At 45.8% G+C, this 13,567-nt stretch overlaps 1 protein-coding gene across 1 annotated transcript in view; it reads left to right on the plus strand.

Annotated features, from left to right (window-relative positions):
• The first annotated feature begins 12,578 nt into the window (after nucleotides 1-12,578).
• The window catches only part of LOC115224856 (protein SFI1 homolog), a 66,710-nt gene continuing 65,721 nt past the window's right edge, over nucleotides 12,579-13,567 (plus strand). Inside the window, exon 1 of the transcript XR_005003927.1 lies at nucleotides 12,579-13,567. This exon is cut by the window's right edge and continues 665 nt beyond it. The gene's annotated coding sequence lies outside the window, so the exon portion shown is untranslated.

Consider the following 13,567-nt stretch of genomic DNA (forward strand, 5'->3'; position numbering starts at 1 on the left):
AAGGAAGAGCAAGCCTTCTTCTATCAAACTCTCAATTTTGGTCAACTTGCACCACAGGGTCTCAGAGGAGATAGTGTTAGTTGAAGGCTACCAAACCTGCCATACACAGACAGACAACTTCAGCTTTATATATATAGAGAGATTCTATGTGTATGTGTTTTTGTACTTGTTCCCCAAAACCACATGACAACCAGTGTTGGTTTGTTTATGTCAATATAACTTAACAGTTCAGCAAACAGAGACTGATGGAATAATAAGTACCAGGCTTAAAAGAACGATGACTAAGATTGATTTGTTTTTGACGAAGCCATTCAACAAAGTGCTCCAGCATGACCAGAGGCCAAAGACGGAAGCGAGTCAAAAGAAGAAAGATTTCTTCATAGTGAGCACCGCCCTCCATCCACGACCACCACCACCACCACCCAAGATAAAACAATCTCATCAGTACATACCTTTGTTGTCACAACAGACCTGGGTGACAATACGTCAGGTGTTTCTCTTGTTACATTCCAAGGTAGACGAATGTCGTTTGCTGTTGACCTCGAGTCTCCTCGCAGACGTGATTGATGGAACCAAGGACAGGGGTCAGACGAACATTGCTGTTGTTGTTGTTGTCGTGTTATTTGTTGTAGTGGTGGTGGTGGTGGTGGTGGTGGTGGTGGTGGTGATGGTATTGCCATTGTTTGTTGTAGTGGTAGTAGTGGTGGTGATGGTGGTGGTGGTGGCGGAAGCGATGGTATTGCCATTGTTGTTGTTTGTTGTAGTGGTACTGGTGGTGGTGGTGGTGGTGATGGTATTGCTGTTGTTGTTGTTTGTTGTTTGTGGTGTTTAGCAACTCTCCTCTCCACCTTCTACCCCTCCCACTTTCTCCCCCTCCTCTCCCCTCTCCTTCTGCCCCCTCCCTCTCTTTCTCACATTTCCTCCTCCTCCTCCTCCCCATACTTTCTCCATCCCTTCCCCCCACACACTCCGCCCCTTCTCCCCACTGGGTCAAGTCAGCTTTGATCTAGCGAACAACCCATGATCAAAGACGATCCAGCTGTGACATCCACCTCCGCACATATTTAATACGTCAAGCGCTGAAGGAGGAACAGGTGGTGGCGATGGCAGCGGCAGTGGTGGTCATGGTGGTGGTGGTGGTGGTGGTGGTGGCGGCGGTGGCAGCGGTAGTGGTGGTGGTGGTGGTGGTGGTGGTGATGGGGCAGAATGCCGTTAATTAACTGGCTAACGAACCAACTCGTTTGTCTGTCTATAATTTATGCTTTAAACAAGTTGTTATTGTTGTCTGCTGCTGCCGCTGCTGCTGCTGCTGCTCTTGTTGTCATTTACCCCCACTTTCCACGCCCCCACCCCACCCCCAGATCAGTAGGGATCCAGCTGACTGACATAATGTAAAGATTTATATAACAGCAGTCCTTGTCCATCTAGGACTACATTTCCCCCAGTGTGTCCTCGTTTTTTTTTTGTTTTATTTTGGTTTTTTTTTAATGTGGTGGAAATGGGATTTGAGGCAGAATTGGTTGTTATTTGTAGCAGGTCGAAGTGTCCAAGCCCCATGCCCCCACGAATTAGACGGACATTTAATGATGATGCTGATGGCAATGATGATGACGATGGTGAAGAGTTAAGAGCCATTCACATATACAGACACAGACACACACACTCACATATGTACACACACACATACACGCACACATGCACACACACACAAACACACACACTCACTCACACACACAGAGGCATGCACACACACACTCACTAACTCACGCACATGCACACACACACTCACACACACAGAGAGGCATGCACACACACTCACACACACACACTCAAGCACATTCACACACACACTCACACACACTGAGGCATGCACACACACACACACACACTCACACTCAAGCACATTCACACACACACACTCACTCACACACACTAAGGCATGCACACACACACATACACACACTCACACACACAGAGGCATATATATACACACACACGCACTCATGCACATTCAGACACATGCACACACACACACACACTCACTCACATACATGCACACATATGCACACACTCACTCACCACACACACACACAGAGGCATGCACACACACACACACACACACACAACACACACACACACACACTCACACACAGAAAACAAAAAGACAGGGCTGTCACAACTGGAATGCCTTTGATCATAGAGATAAGGGGATCAGCACTTACCTGGGGTTAAACAACTACAACAACAGCAACAGCAACAACAACAACAACAACAACAGCAACATCAAATCTACATTCATAAACAACATTCATAATTTTTATCTGAATTATGTCTTCTTTCTTTTTTGCATATTTTTTTGTTGTTACAATTTTCTTTGGCTGTTTTTTTTCTTTTTTTATTACCAAAGAGGTTCTTGTGGAATCTTCTCTTTGCCCGAATCTCTTTGCCCGAATCTCTTTGCCCGAATCTCTTTGCCCGAATCTCTTTGCCCAGACTTGCTGCAGACATTCGACAGAGGCCGAGCGGCAATTAAATAGTTTGGAACGAGAATTCAATGAATTGGGGATCAAATCTACTTAACACTTTAAACACACCTGTTCTCTCTTTGGCTCTTTTATTACACCTTATCGTATGGTTTTGTGTGTGTGAGCATGTGTGTGTGTGTCTGTGTGCATGTGAGTGTGTGTGTGTCTGTGAGCATGTGAGTGTGTGTGTGTCTGTGAGCATGTGTGTGTGTGGGTGTATGTGTTTGTGCATGTGTGTACGCGTGTGTGTATGTGTGTCTGTATGCATGTGAGTGTGTGTGTGTCTGTGTGCATGTGAGTGTGTGTGTGTCTGTGTGCATGTGAGTGTGTGTGTGTCTGTGTGCATGTGAGTGTGTGTGGTGTCTGTGTGCATGTGAGTGTGTGTGTGTCTGTGTGCATGTGAGTGTGTGTGTGTCTGTGTGCATGTGAGTGTGTGGTGTGTCTGTGAGCATGTGAGTGTGTGTGTGTCTGTGAGCATGTGAGTGTGTGTGTGTCTGTGTGCATGTGAGTGTGTGTGTGTCTGTGAGCATGTGAGTGTGTGGTGTCTGTGAGCATGTGAGGTGTGTGGTCTGTGTGCATGTGAGTGTGTGTGTGTCTGTGTCCATGTGAGTGGTGTGTGTCTGTGAGCATGTGAGTGTGTGTGTGTCTGTGAGCATGTGAGGTGTGGTGTGTCTGTGTGCATGTGAGTGTGGTGTGTGTGTTGTGTGCATGTGAGTGTGTGTGTGTCTGTGTGAATGTGAGTGGTGTGTGTCTGTGTGCATGTGAGTGTGTGTGTGTCTGTGTGCATGTGAGTGTGTGTGTGTCTGTGTGCATGTGAGTGTGTGTGTGTCTGTGTGCATGTGAGTGTGTGTGTGTCTGTGTGCATGTGAGTGTGTGTGTGTGTGTTGCATGTGAGTGTGTGTGTGTGTTGTGTGCATGTGAGTGTGTGTGTGTCTGTGTGCATGTGAGTGTGTGTGTGTCTGTGTGCATGTGAGTGTGTGTGTGTCTGTGTGCATGTGAGTGTGTGTGTGTGTCTCTGTGAGCATGTGAGTGTGTGTGGTCTGTGAGCATGTGAGTGTGTGTGTGTCTGTGTGCATGTGAGTGTTGTGTGTGTCTGTGTGCATGTGAGTGTGTGTGTGTCTGTGAGCATGTGAGTGTGTGTGTGTCTGTGAGCATGTGTGTGTGTGGGTGTATGTGTTTGTGCATGTGTGTACGCGTGTGTGTATGTGTGTCTGTATGCATGTGAGTGTGTGTGTGTCTGTGTGCATGTGAGTGTGTGTGTGTCTGTGTGCATGTGAGTGTGTGTGTGTCTGTGTGCATGTGAGTGTGTGTGTGTCTGTGTGCATGTGAGTGTGTGTGTGTCTGTGTGCATGTGAGTGTGTGTGTGTCTGTGTGCATGTGAGTGTGTGTGTGTCTGTGAGCATGTGAGTGTGTGTGTGTCTGTGTGCATGTGAGTGTGTTGTGTCTGTGTGCATGTGAGTGTGTGTGTGTCTGTGTGCATGTGAGTGTGTGTGTGTCTGTGTGTCATGTGAGTGTGTGTGTGTCTGTGTGCATGTGAGTGTGTGTGTGTCTGTGTGCATGTGAGTGTTGTGTGTCTGTGTGCATGTGAGTGTGTGTGTGTCTGTGTGCATGTGAGTGTGTGGTGTGTCTGTGTGCATGTGAGTGTGTGTGTGTCTGTGGTGCATGTGAGTGGTGTGTGTGGTCTGTGTGCATGTGAGTGTGTGTGTGTCTGTGTGCATGTGAGTGTGTGTGTGTCTGTGTGCATGTGAGTGTGTGTGTGTCTGTGTGCATGTGATGGTGTGTGTGTCTGTGTGCATGTGAGTGTGTGTGTGTCTGTGTGCATGTGAGTGTGGTGTGTCTGTGTGCATGTGAGTGTGTGTGTGTCTGTGTGCATGTGAGGTGTGTGTGTCTGTGTGCATGTGAGTGTGGTGTGTGTCTGTGTGCATGTGAGTGTGTGTGTGTCTGTGTGCATGTGAGTGTGTGGTGTGTGCTGTGTGCATGTGAGTGTGTGTGTGTCTGTGTGCATGTGTGTGTGTGTTTGTGTGTCTGTGTGCATGTGAGTGTGTGTGTTGTCTGTGTGCATGTGAGTGTGTGTGTGTCTGTGTGCATGTGAGTGGTGTGTGTCTGTGTGCATGTGAGTGTGTGTGTGTCTGTGTGCATGTGAGTGTGTGTGTGTCTGTGAGCATGTGAGTGTGTGTGTGTCTGTGTGTGCATGTGAGTGTGTTGTGTCTGTGTGCATGTGAGTGTGGTGTTGTCTGTGTGCATGTGAGTGTGTGTGTCTGTGAGCATGTGAGTGTGTGTGTGTTGTGTGCATGTGAGTGTGTGTGGTCTGTGTGCATGTGAGTGGTGTGTGTGTCCTGTGTGCATGTGAGTGTGTGTGTGTCTGTGTGGCATGTGGTGTGTGTGTCTGTGTGCATGTGGAGTGTGTGTGTGTCTGTGTGCATGTGAGTGTGTGTGTGTCTGTGTGCATGTGAGTGTGTGTGTGTCTGTGTGCATGTGAGTGTGTGTGTGTCTGTGTGCAATGTGAGTGTGTGTGTGTCTGTGTGCATGTGAGTGTGTGTGTGTCTGTGTGCATGTGAGTGTGTGTGTGTCTGTGTGCATGTGAGTGTGGTTGTGTGTCTGTGTGCATGTGAGTGTGTGTGTGTCTGTGTGCATGTGAGTGTGTGTGTCTGTGTCTGTGTGCATGTGATTGTGTGTGGTGTCTGTGTGCATGTGAGTGTGTGTGTGTCTGTGTGCATGTGAGTGTGTGTGTGTCTGTGTGCATGTGAGTGTGTGTGTGTCTGTGTGCATGTGAGTGTGTGTGTGTCTGTGTGCATGTGGCGTGTGTGTGTGTCTGTGTGCATGTGAGTGTGTGTGTGTCTGTGTGCATGTGAGTGTGTGTGTGTCTGTGTGCATGTGGTGTGTGTGTGTCTGTGAGCATGTGAGTGTGTGTGTGTCTGTGAGCATGTGAGTGTGTGTGTGTGTCTGTGTGCATGTGAGTGTGTGTGTGTCTGTGAGCATGTGAGTGTGTGTGTGTTCTGTGAGCATGTGAGTTGTGTGTGGTGTCTGTGTGCATGTGAGTGGTGTGTGTGTCTGTGTCCATGTGAGTGGTGTGTGTGTCTGTGAGCATGTGAGTGTGTGTGTGTCTGTGAGCATGTGAGTGTGGTGTGTCTGTGTGCATGTGAGTGTGTGTGTGTCTGTGTGCATGTGAGTGTGTGTGTGTGTCTGTGTGCATGTGAGTGTGTGTGTGTCTGTGTGCATGTGAGTGTGTGTGTGTCTGTGTGCATGTGAGTGTGTGTGTGTCTGTGTGCATGTGAGTGTGTGTTGTGTCTGTGTGCATGTGAGTGTGTGTGTGTCGTGTGCATGTGAGTGTGTGTGTGTCTGTGTGCATGTGATGTGTTTGTGTCTGTGTGCATGTGAGTGTGTGTTGTCTGTGTGCATGTGAGTGTGTGTGTGTCTGTGTGCATGTGAGTGTGTGTGTGTCTGTGTGCATGTGAGTGTGTGTGTGTCTGTGAGCATGTGAGTGTGTGTGTGTCTGTGAGCATGTGAGTGTGTGTGTGTCTGTGTGCATGTGAGTGTGTGTGTGTCTGTGTGCATGTGAGTGTGTGTGGTCCTGTGAGCATGTGAGTGTGTGGTGTGTCTGTGAGCATGTGTGTGTGTGTGGGTGTATGTGTTTGTGCATGTGTGTACGCGTGTGTGTATGTGTGTCTGTATGCATGTGAGTGTGTGTGTGTCTGTGTGCATGTGAGTGTGTGTGTGTCTGTGTGCATGTGAGTGTGGTGTGTCTGTGTGCATGTGAGTGTGTGTGTGTCTGTGTGCATGTGAGTGTGTGTGGTCTGTGAGCATGTGAGTGTTGTGTGGTGGTGCATGTGAGTGTGTGTGTGTCTGTGAGCATGTGAGTGTGTGTGTGTCTGTGTGCATGTGAGTGTGTGTGTGTCTGTGTGCATGTGAGTGTGTGTGTGTCTGTGTGCATGTGAGTGTGTGTGTGTTGTGTGCATGTGAGTGTGTGTGTGTCTGTGTGCATGTGAGTGTGTGTGTGTCTGTGTGCATGTGAGTGTGTGTGTGTCTGTGTGCATGTGAGTGTGTGTGTGTCTGTGTGCATGTGAGTGTGTGTGTGTCTGTGTGCATGTGAGTGTGTGTGTGTCTGTGTGCATGTGAGTGTGTGTGTGTCTGTGTGCATGTGAGTGGTGTTGTGTGTCTGTGTGCATGTGAGTGTGTGTGTGTCTGTGTGCATGTGAGTGTGTGTGTGTCTGTGTGCATGTGATTGTGTGTGTGTCTGTGTGCATGTGAGTGTGTGTGTGTCTGTGTGCATGTGAGTGTGTGTGTGTCTGTGTGCATGTGAGTGTTGTGTGTCTGTGTGCATGTGAGTGGTGTGGTGTCTGTGTGCATGTGAGTGTGTGGTGTCTGTGTGCATGTGAGTGGTGTGTGTCTGTGTGCATGTGAGTGTGTGTGTCTGTGTGCATGTGAGTGTGTGTGTGTCTGTGTGCATGTGTGTGTTGTGTGTGTCTGTGTGCAGGTGTGAGTGTGTGTGTCTGTGTGCATGTGCAGTGTGTGTGTCTGTGTGCATGTGAGTGTGTGTGTGGTCGTGTGCATGTGAGTGTTGTGTGTGTCTGTGTGCATGTGAGGTGGTGTGTGTCTGTGAGCATGTGGTGTGTGTGTGTCTGTGTGCATGTGAGTGTGTGTGTGTCTGTGTGCATGTGAGTGTGTGTGTGTCTGTGTGCATGTGAGTGTGTGTGTCTGTGAGCATGTGAGTGTGTGTGTGTCTGTGTGCATGTGAGTGTGTGTGTGTCTGTGTGCATGTGAGTGTGTGTGTGTCTGTGTGCATGTTGAGTGTGTGTGTGTCTGTGTGCATGTGAGTGTTGTGTGTCTGTGTGCATGTGAGTGTGTGTGTGTGTTGTGTGCATGTGAGTGTGTGTGTGTCTGTGTGCATGTGAGTGTGTGTGTGTCTGTGTGCATGTGAGTGTGTGTGTGGTGTGTTGTGTGCATGTGAGTGTGTGTGTGTCGTGTGCATGTGAGTGTGTGTGTGTCTGGTGCATGTGAGTGTGTGTGTGTCTGTGTGCATGTGTAGTGTTTTGTGTGTGTCTGTGTGCATGTGAGTGTGTGTGTGTCTGTGTGCATGTGAGTGTGTGTGTGTCTGTGTGCATGTGAGTGTGTGGTGTCTGTGTGCATGTGAGTGTGTGTGTGTCTGTGTGCATGTGAGTGTGTGTTGGTCTGTGTGCATGTGAGTGTGTGTGTGGGTTATGTGTGCATGTGAGTGTGGGTGTGTCTGTGTGCATGTGAGTGTGTGTGTGTCTGTGTGCATGTGAGTGTGGTGTGTGTCTGTGTGCATGTGAGTGTGTGTGTGTCTGTGTGCATGTGAGTGATGTGTGGTCTGTGTGCATGTGGTGTGGTGTGTGTCTGTGTGATGTGATTGTGTGTGTGTCTGTGTGCATGTGAGTGTGTGGTGTCTGTGTGCATGTGAGTGTGTGTGTGTCTGTGTGCATGGAGTGTGTGTGTGTCTGTGTGCATGTGAGTGTGGTGTGTCTGTGTGCATGTGAGTGTGTGTGTGTCTGTGGTGCATGTGAGTGTGTGTGTGTCTGTGTGCATGTGAGGTGTTGTGTCTGTGTGAATGTGAGTGTGGTGTGTGTCTGTGTGCATGTGTGTGTGTTGTGTGTGCTGTGTGCATGTGAGTGTGTGTGTGTCTGTGTGCATGTGAGGTGTGTGTGTCTGTGTGCATGTGAGTGGTGTGTGGTCTGTGTGTGCATGTGAGTGTGTGTGGTTGTGGTGCATGTGAGTGTGTGTGTGTCTGTGAGCATGTGAGTGGTGTGTGTCTGTGTGCATGTGAGTGTGTGTGTGTGTCTGTGTGCATGTGAGTGTGTGTGTGTCTGTGTGCATGTGAGTGTGTGTGTTGGGCAGTGGGTGTGTGTGTGTGGTGTGTGCATGGTGAGTGTGTGTGTGTCTGTGTGCATGTGAGTGGTGTGTACTGTGTGATGTGAGTGTGGTGTGAGTCTGTGTGCATGTGAGGTGTGTGTGGTGTGTCTGTGTGATGTGAGTGTGTGTGTGTCTGTGTGCATGTGAGTGTGTGTGTGTCTGTGTGCATGTGAGTGTGTGGTGGTCTGTGTGTTTGTGTGAGTGTGTGTGTGTCTGTGTGCATGTGAGTGTGTGTGTGTCTGTGTGCATGTGAGTGTGTGTGTGTCTGTGTGCATGTGGAGTGTGTGTGTGTCTGTGTGCATGTGAGTGTGTGTGTGTCTGTGTGCATGTGAGTGTGTGTGTCTGTGTGCATGTGAGTGTGTGTGTCTGTGTGCATGTGATTGTGTGTGTGTCTGTGGCATGTGAGTGTGTGTGTGTCTGTGTGTGCATGTGAGTGTGGTGTGTGTCTGTGTGCATGTGAGTGTGTGTGTGTGTGTTGTGTGCATGTGAGTGTGTGTGTGTCTGTGTGCATGTGAGTGTGTGTGTGTCTGTGTGCATGTGAGTGTGTGTGTGTCTGTGTGCATGTGAGTGTGTGTGTGTCTGTGTGCATGGAGTGTGTGGTGTGTCTGTGTGCATGTGAGTGTGTGTGTGTCTGTGTGCATGTGAGTGGTGTGTGTCTGTGTGCATGTGAGTGTGTGTGTGTCTGTGTGCATGTGAGTGTGTGTGTGTGGTGTGCATGTGAGTGTGTGTGTGTCTGTGTGCATGTGAGTGTGTGTGTGTCTGTGTGCAGTGAGTGTGTGTGTGTCTGTGAGCATGTGAGTGTGTGTGTGTCTGTGTGCATGTGAGTGTGTGTGTGTCTGTGTGCATGTGAGTGTGTGTGTGTCTGTGTGCATGTGAGTGTGTGTGTGTCTGTGTGCATGTGAGTGTGTGTGTGTCTGTGTGAATGTGAGTGTGTGTGTGTCTGTGAGCATGTGAGTGTGTGTGTGTCTGTGTGCATGTGAGTGTGTGTGTGTCTGTGTGCATTGAGTGTGTTGTGTGTCTGTGTGCATGTGAGTGTGTGTGTGTCTGTGTGCATGTGAGTGTGTGTGTGTCTGTGTGCATGTGAGTGTGTGTGTGTCTGTGTGCATGTGAGTGTGTGTGTGTCTGTGTGCATGTGAGTGTGTGTGTGTCTGTGTGCATGTGAGTGTGTGTGTGTCTGTGTGCATGTGAGTGTGTGTGTGTCTGTGTGCATGTGAGTGTGTGTGTGTCTGTGTGCATGTGAGTGTGTGTGTGTCTGTGAGCATGTGAGTGTGTGTGTGTCTGTGTGCATGTGAGTGTGTGTGTGTCTGTGTGCATGTGAGTGTGTGTGTGTCTGTGTGCATGTGAGTGTGTGTGTGTGTCTGTGTGCATGTGTGTGTGTGTGTGTATGTGTTTGTGCATGTGTGTCTGTATGCACGTGTGTGTGCACACGCTTGTGTGTTCAGGTGGGTTTATGTGCTTGTACATGTGTGTGCATGTGTGTGTGTGTATGTATGTGTGTGTATGTGCATGTTGTGTGCATGTGTGTGTTTGTGCGCACACACGTGTGTGTATGGCTGTCTGCATGTCTATGTATATATATGTATATGTATATACATAAATATATGGATACATATAAATATTTATATATATATATATATATATAAATATATATATATATATGTATGTATATATATATGTATATATATGTATATATATCATCATCATCAATGCCATTTAACATCCGCTTTCCATGCTGGCATGGGTTGGATGGTTTGACTGGAATCTGGTAAGGCTGGTGAAGACAAACATTGTGAAACCATATTTCAACTTAATGAACATTGGTTAAATTTTTAATACTTATATATGTATATATATATATGCTGATCCTATAATTGTAAAGGGAACAGTGGAAGGGGGTAGATGCAGGGAGACGAAGCAGTGAGAAAGGATCTACAAACCCACAGAGGGGACGACAGGGGACCGAGACTCCTGTTGGTTTGCTGGGTTTGAAAAGACATGTGAAGTTAAGTAAAAGCATGGTTGCCTTTGGATACAGGTTCGTCTCTTGCAACCCTCTCCAGCTGAGCATCGTTAATCTTATTTCTTTATTGCCCACAAGGGGCTAAACATAGAGGGAACAAACAAAGACAGGCAAAGGGATTAAGTAACTGGTACTTAATTTATCGACCCCGAAAGGATGAAAGGCAAAGTTTACCTCGGCAGAATTTGAACTCAGAACGTAATGGCAGACGAAATATGGCTACGCATTTCGCCCGGTGTGGTAACATTTCTGCCACCTCACCGCCTTCATCCTTAATCTTGCAGGCTCATGGGTGTTGGTGCCGCGTAAAAAGCACCCATGCTGGTGCTACATAAAAGCACCCAGTACACTCTATAAAGTGGTTGGCGTTAGGAAGGGCATCCAGCTGTAGAAACACTGCCAAAGCAGACATTGGAGCCTGAACAGCCCTTCAGGTGGTCAGCTTCTGTCAAACCGTCCAACCCATGCCAGCATGGAAAACAGGCATTAAATGATGATAATGATGATGATGATGATGATATATAAAGAGAGAGAGAGAGAGACACACACACACACACACACACACACACACATACACACACACGCACACATACACATGGTAAGTATTCTCCTTAATAATGAAAATAATAGCAAGGATAATTCATAAATAACAGAAACTAATTGAAAATATTTAGCTATTGCTCTAATGATCTTTTTTATTTCCTCTTTCAGAAAGACACACAAAAGACTGTTTCTACAGAGAAATTCTTGCAACTGATTCTTAAAGAACTAGATTGGAATTTGGAAATGTTTGAAGAACTTTTGTACAAGTATATTTGCAGCAGGAATTTGGTTCACCCTTTGATTGGAAAATCAAATTTCATGGTTATTCCAGTAAATGATGTTAAATATCTGCCAAAGAAATGGAATTGGTAGTTCTTGCAAGTCATGCTGCCTCAGAAAACACAACATATCTCCAAAAAAATAAACTGTTTCAAATATGGCATTCTTCAACTAAAAGATAGATTGGTATTTAAGACTACTTTTGGCATTTAAGACGAATGGAATTTTGAGTAAATAAATCTGATTTCTGCAGTAAAAGGGTTGATATTGTTATAAGTTAAGTTAAGTTAAGTTAATTTTTTGGCTCAAAAAGCAAAAAGTAATGCCATGTAGGGGGACATGGAGTTATGTACAGGGGTGTTCATGCAAAGAGTTCAGAGAGAGGCTTTGAATCGAGTGGTCGTCGGCATCTTCACTATCTCGTCTGGCAGCTTATTCCACGGATCTGCAACCCAGACGGAGAAAGACCCTCTCCTTCGATTGAGATGAAATCGTTGCAGATAGAGCTTTTCAGAGTGACCCCACAGCCGACGCTCTGGAGCAAGAGTGAAGAACAGCTCTTTTGAGAGGTTACACTTTCCGCTTATGATGTTGTGAGCAAGAATGAGATCACCACGGCGGTGGCGTTTTTCTAGAGAATAAAGGTCGAGCGTCTTCAGCCTTTCTTCTGATCATTATTACAAATCAAATTCTGCAGAAATCAACTTTACTTTTTGTCCTTTTGGAGTCCATGAAATAAAATACCAGTCAAGTTCTGGGGTTGATGTAAACGACTTTACCCTTCCCCTAAAATTGCTGGCCCTGTGCTAGAATTTCAAAGAATTTTTATTACAAATCAACCGCTTTGAAATGTGTGACGTCAAGTCCTGATTTGAAATTTCTTATTTCACTGTACACGACATCATATTACATAGGCTCAGGAGTGGCTGTGTGGTAAGAAGCTTGTTTTGCGACCACATGGTTCTAGGTTCAGTCCCACTGCGAGGCATCTTGGACAAGTGTTGTCTTCTATAGCATCAGGCCGACCAAAACCTTGTGAGTGGATTTGGTAGACAGAAACTGAAAGAAGCCCATCGTGTATATATATATATATATTTTTATATATATATATATGTATGTATTTGTGAGTGTATGTTGGTTCCCTCCACCATCACTTGACAACCAATGTTGGTGTGTTTACGTCCCCATAACCTAGTGGTTCAGCAAAAAAGACTGATAGGTTTACAAAGTCGTCCTGGGGTTGATTTGTTCGACTAAAAAGATGGTGCTCCAGCATGGCCACAATCAAATGACTGAAACAAGTAAAAACATAAAAGAAAAGAATATATACAAAATATATTTTAGTCTTAGATTTCACAGAATTAATATTGTTATTTGGAATGGTTTATTTCCTGGAGAAGAAGAAAGAGATGACAAATAAATGGATGTTTATCTTTTGTTCAAAATAATTCCTGGAAATAGCTGAAAATGGAAGCAGCTACCAAAGTCGATTTAGTCATTTCTGAAACCAAAGCAAAATCTAAGAAATATGAAAGGAGTAAACCCTGTAGTCAAAGATCTCATTCCAGTTTGGCTGAAAATGGCCGGAAGATTTATAACAACGGATGTTGTTACACCATCCGTCAGAATGAAGGAGATTCTTATAAATATCAAGTAAGACCTGATCATGTGACCAAAACTGATCACATGACCAATGAGCCTGGTAGTTCAAGTCAGAAATACTCAAGGACAAATAAAAATATATTTCGGTCAGCCAGTGCGCCAACTGGACAATTTCAGACAAATGTTCCAGATTATTATTCCTTACCAATATTTCATAATTCAGGAAATCAAATCGATTCTGTAAGAAATGGTGAGAAATATAAAAGGAGAGTAGATTACAAGAAAGAACGAACTGTTGATTTGGTTCCAAGGAATCATCAGGGTTTGTTTGAGACGACAAGTGAGGATTTAAGACAGAAAGATGGTAATTATGATTCTAACAAATCTGTAAAATTAAGTTCTCGTTATGTAAATATCATTAGTTACATTCAAAAAAATGGGGAAATTCCTCTGGATTTTATACGCTTGGAAAGTGAGTTTAATAAAAGACCAAAGAAGTTGGCCACAGAGGTAAAAAAGAGTTCCAGGTCCCATTGGCATTTGGATGGTTCTTATGAAGTCATGGGACAGCATCCAAAAGAGGATTATTTTAAACGTGAGAGGAAAGGAAAACGTGTTGTAGATTGTTTTAATAAACCCTCTGATGAGAACAATAAAACCGTGCCATCACCATTGAAAGAATTCAATAGACTTTGTCACACAAATTCTTCAGAATGGTCCATTAGAACTT

Source organism: Octopus sinensis, linkage group LG26 (assembly GCF_006345805.1).
Source record: "Octopus sinensis linkage group LG26, ASM634580v1, whole genome shotgun sequence".
Classification (NCBI taxonomy): Eukaryota; Metazoa; Mollusca; class Cephalopoda; order Octopoda; family Octopodidae; genus Octopus; species Octopus sinensis.